This window comes from Nicotiana sylvestris, chromosome 12 (assembly GCF_000393655.2).
Source record: "Nicotiana sylvestris chromosome 12, ASM39365v2, whole genome shotgun sequence".
NCBI lineage: Eukaryota > Viridiplantae > Streptophyta > Magnoliopsida > Solanales > Solanaceae > Nicotiana > Nicotiana sylvestris.
Genome location: NC_091068.1, coordinates 49,705,889 through 49,711,545, shown reverse-complemented (window position 1 = coordinate 49,711,545; position 5,657 = coordinate 49,705,889).

Here is a 5,657-nt window from a genome sequence, read left to right as displayed (position 1 = left end):
ACTTGAACAAAAACCAAGACTGGGCCAAGAGATATCAAACGTGGACCACACAAATATTATGCGGCTGCGATAAAAAATATGCGGTCTGCGAAAGGGAGGTTCAGAGAGTTGCATTTTCAGGCTAAATGATAAGCGCGGACCGCACTAGAAATGTGTGGTCGCGAATTTCTCTCTGCGGCCGCGATAGAAATTATGCGGACCGCAATGCATGAAGTTCAGAGAGCTCACAACTTGAGCAAAAGAAAGAAGTGCGGTCCGCATCAGAATAGTGCGGCCACAGAAGTTACGCGGCTGCAATTGAAATTATGCTGTCCGCGAAACTCAGCTCAACCCAAATGAAGATTTGAAGAACGCGGACCGCAATCAGAATTACGCGGCCGCAAAAGCAAGAATATTGCTGCGCTCAGAATTACGTGGCCGCACAACCTCCGCATGGGTATTTTTATTCGAAAATTTCAGCTTACTATAAATAGAACTTTTTATCATTTTTAGGTTATGTTATGTATTAGGAGAGCACCTTAGACGGCTGAGCTTACTGCTTTTTGAAATTTTGTACAAATTCATCTTTTAACATTAGATTTTCATCCTTTAATCTAGTATTATGAATTTTATATTTAGTTCATCTTTAATTCATGTTATTTACATGAGTAGCTAAACCCATAGCTAGGGTTGTGACCCAACCCTAGTGTGGGTATTTGATGGGTATTTAATTTTAGGACTTGAATGTGAATGGGTTAGTGCTATTTAGCCTAGTTCTTTCTAGAAATATAGAATTAATGGTTGCAAACATTGATTCATGCCTTTATGACTTAGTCTCTACTTGAGAAAGAGGGACTAAGTCTAGGAAAACTAGGCTAACAAGGAATTGGGGTGAACTCAAGAAATTGATAGCCCTAATTAAAGGGTTAAACCTAAAGATAGTAATACCCCACTTGAGCTAATATCACTTGAATTGCATGAAGACCCATTTGGACTTGAGAAAGCCAAATTGAGCAAAATCACTCAATCTACCGAGAGGTATAGTGTGAGTACCCGGGTGTGATAGCTATATTATGACCCTAACTAATCAAGCTTGCCCTAGATTCTTGCTACCCATTAGATATCCACCTAGGTAAAAGTCACGACCCTAGAGTCTTTAAACTCTTGAAAAACAACTACAAAAATATTGTCCTTAGTTTCAATCATTGCAATCTCTAGAGTAAAGTTAGAAGTAGAAATCAAACTCAAACCTTGTGGAAGTGTAATTAGACTCAAAGCCCGCATCTAGCTTAGATATAAACCTAATTCCAATTATTAACTCGTTGTGGATTCTATTCCGACCTAGTTGGGTTAAAACTGCATCGAATACCCTCGCTACTCTATAGTAGTGTAGGCTTGGACTCAGTCAACTTTTGGCGCCATTGCCGAGGAGTTAGACGGTCTGAGCTATATACCTAAGTATTTGTGTGTTTTGTTTTTCTTTCCTTCTATTTTTCTAATTTGTGTGCGAATTGCTTTTAGGTACCAAATGGCTCTTAACAACGAAGCCCTCGAAAATTTGCCATTGGGGGAGGAAGTAGATGATGATCACGTGGATGAGATTCAATCCGAACCTCAAGTACAAAGGAGAGGCCTTCGTCCTAATGAAAACATTCCAACCTCTCCCCCACCTCCACCAAGAGCAGCACACTGGGTGTTTCCCAATGAAGGCTATGCGAGTGCAACAGTTCACCCCAGATTAGGGCAGGCAACTTTCATATAACCAATGTCATTCTTACACTGTTGGAACAGAGGGGTTTCTTCACCAGAGCTCCACAATAAAACGCCTACAAGCATCTCAAAAGTTTTGCTGACACATGCTGGGAGAGCAAGCAAACTATTATATCCGAGGATGCATGGAGGTTAAGGATTTTCCCATTTACTCTAAGGGGGAAGGCTTTGGATTGGCTATAGAGGTTTCCCAACCATTCTATCACCACTTGGGATGAGTTGGCCGAGAAGTTCATCGCAAAGTTCTTTCTCCGGGACATATGGCAACGCTAAGATATGAGATCCTTGCTTTTAAACAAGAGCCAAATTAACTGCTACATAAAATTTGGGAAAGGTATCGGACAATGGTTAAAGAATGTCCGAATAATGATATGGCCAAAGCCATAATCCAACAAACATTCTATCGGGGAATCAACACAACAAACCAATGTGTGGTTAACCAACTCACCGAGGGGAACTTCATGAACACTCCATATGCTGAAGCATATGAAATACTTGATGGGACGGCGGATATCTCTTCGGCGTGGTAAAGTAGAGCCAATGTGCCACAAGATGACCCTAATGTTATTCAACTACATAAGGAGCTACATGACCACGCCCAAGCTATAGCCGAGTTGACAACTACCATGAACCAATTGGCCAAAGCTTATATTCAACAAGTTCAAGGGCCAAAACAAATGAATGCCATGGAAGGAGTGAACATGATAGTCAACAAGAGAAGACAATGAGGTCAACAAGTTCAAAACAATCCGGATCAATTTGAGCAAAGAGGTAGTGGGTACAATCAAGATGATTCATATGATGATCAAAGTGAAGAGGTTCAATATGTCAACAATTATCAAGGTCAACGGGGCAATGCTCCGAATCAACAACCATGGAGATCACAGGGAAACCAAGGAAATTGGGGCAATTAAGGTCAACAAGAAAATTGGAATGGTGGCAACAACAACAACCAAGGCAATTGGGGGAACAACAACAATCAAACTTGGGGTAATCAAGGAAATCAAGGCAACTGGGGGTGGCAACAATAATGGTAATTGGGGAGGCAATAACAATCAAGGGGGTTGGAACAACAATAATCAAGGGAATCGGGTGTCGGGCTTTCAAAGACCCCCGATGTATCAACAACCGAACAACCGCCTCCATATCCGTCACAAGGTCCTAGTTCTTCCAACAATGAGATGGGACGAATTGAAACCATGTTCGAGCAAATGATGAAGGAAAATGCCAACTCTGATGCCCAATTAGCCTCCCACAACACTTCTATCCGCAACTTGGAAGTCCAACTTGGCCAAATTTCTCAAGCTTTGAATACTCGCTCTAAGGGGACACTACCAAGTGATACGGTAGTAAACCCGAAGGGTGGAAATAATACGGAGCATGCTATGATGGTGGCTACAAGAAGTGGGAGAAGTGGAGATGCTAGTACCTCAAACTCAAGAAAGATTGTGAATGATGATGAGCCAAGCAATGAGGTTCAAGTGAATGATGAAGTGAGGATAGACATTGATGAAAATGTGGAGGAGACACAAGATGATCGTTGATACCCAATATTTTCCTCATATATTTTTAACATGCATATATATTTTCAAAAATAGTGCACATGCATTTACAAACATGCACAAGTATTCCTATAATTTTTCTATAATTTTAAAAAGCTTTCAACCTATTTATTTCTGCATTTTTACTATACAAATATCCAACACTTATTCCTCATATTATTTTCATGATGATTTGATCATATAAATTCATTATTTATGTCCAAATAGTGCTTAAATATTTTAATCGCATTTTTATAATTACATTTGTACTTTATAAAGCTAGAATTGCACATTTTTTGCAACAATTGCCCATGCATATGCATAATTATATTATCTATATAGAAAATGACTTTTTATATTTTTATAATGTTAAATAAGTATTTGAAATTATTTTTATGCATAAAAATCATTTTTATCATTTATTAACTATTTTTACAAATTATTTTATCAATTAATTGAGTATTTAACAAATAGCCTCTTTAATTTGGTTTAATTTCGGACCTTAGCCCAAATTATTACCCCCAGCCCAATACCCTGACCTGATTTTTTAAACCCACCCAAACCCACATATCAAATCCTGGTCATTGATCTCAAAAGATCAACGGTCCAAGATTATTTTCCTTTTTTAATTAACTCCTAACACCCTAACCCTAATCATTTTTCTTCCGCCCCACCGCCCTTGAATCCCTCCTCTTCTCTTCTCTCTCAAATTCTCCCCTAACCCTAGATTGCCATCACCCGAAGCCCTTCAATCCATGGGGTTTCCCTTTGATTTTAGGCCCTATCTGGCCTCCTATCTCTACTAGCTATTCGATTTCTTTGTTGTTTGACGGAATCTCGAAGAAATTCAACATAGACTCGGCTTCAACTCTTCATTTTCTCGATGAACCTGCCTGTGTTCATCTCAATATTTGTGAGTGTTGTTATCTTCATGTTTATGGCTTAAACCTCTAGTTCCAAACTGGATTTTTCTCACCTCGATCCATTTTTCAAAACCCTAGTCTCTTTCTACTCGAGTCTGTTCAGATCTTTATAGATCTGAGATGATTTTAAGTTTATCTAATATTTCTCTTTAAAATCTTTGTTTTCTTATTATTTAACCGATTTTAGTGGTCCTCTAAAATTAGGGTTTCATCTTTTAAGTTTCTGCAAATGTTTTAAAATGCTTAAAGGTTCAACTCTGGCCTTTCTTCTTTCTATTCGACTAATTTATTTGCTTGATGTTTCATCTCTGTGTTTCAATATGCTTAAAGTTTTCCGTTATTCGATTATTTGTCTCACTGTTCTTGCCCGTTCACTTTGGCCGGTTAAATAAATTGATTAATTTATTTATTTTCCTAATTAGGGTTGGAAATTATATTTCTTTTTTAAAATTGGTATCTTTTTGAGATTTTTATTTATTCTTTCCGTATATGTGACTTATACTTGGTATTGCCTTCCTTAATTATGCTACTGGCCTGATTTGTGGGTTTTGATTTGTTCTGACCGACCTATAAATGGTCTCTGATTTATTTCTTACCTTATTAAACTTCAATCTTGCCTGTTAATTGATTCTCCCCAATCTAAGTGATATTGCTCGGATTCTGTCATATTAATTGATTGGATTTAGCCTTAATCAACTGGTTGAATGATTTGCATGCCATATTTGTGAACTCTTAATTTTCTTTACCTTAATTATTCTACTCTGCTGAATGCCATATAAACCTCACCATTCTGATTTTTTAAACACACGAACACACACGAAAAGATACAGAAACACATGCATAAATAAATCGTTACTCTTACTCACACACTCACAACCGTAATTCTTTCTGTTACTTCTATTTGCTGCACTGTCTAGCCGGCAAAGCCAAGGCTAGACTCTTGGATTATACTTGCATTCACCTTCCCGTTTGCTATCTCCTTAACTGGTATGCCTTCTCTTCTATTATCATTCTATATTCTATGTCGTTAAACTTCAACATGCTTCTGTTTGCCCCCATGTTTTCCTGTCTATTGCTCTCTTAACCAGCATGACTTATTTCCTATTAACTTGCCCTGTTTTATATGTTAGTATGGTTAGTATACTTGAGCATATTCCTGTTTGATCCATAACACTTGTTTACCTGTTTCTCAACTAGCATGCCCCAATTCCTATCCTGTTTTTATGTGCTGATAATTTACCATAGCATGTTCCTGATCAATTCATGGTTTCTGTGTACTTCTTTCAAGAATAATGTGCTTTAAATTCCTGCTACCTTTTTTGTATGGCTGTTTGATTAGTTATTTGACTTCAGCATGTTTCTCTCTGCTAAATACCTGTCTGTATGATTCCATTTAGTAATAGTTAATAGGCTAAGTCAACTCCGACAATGTGAAACCTTATTT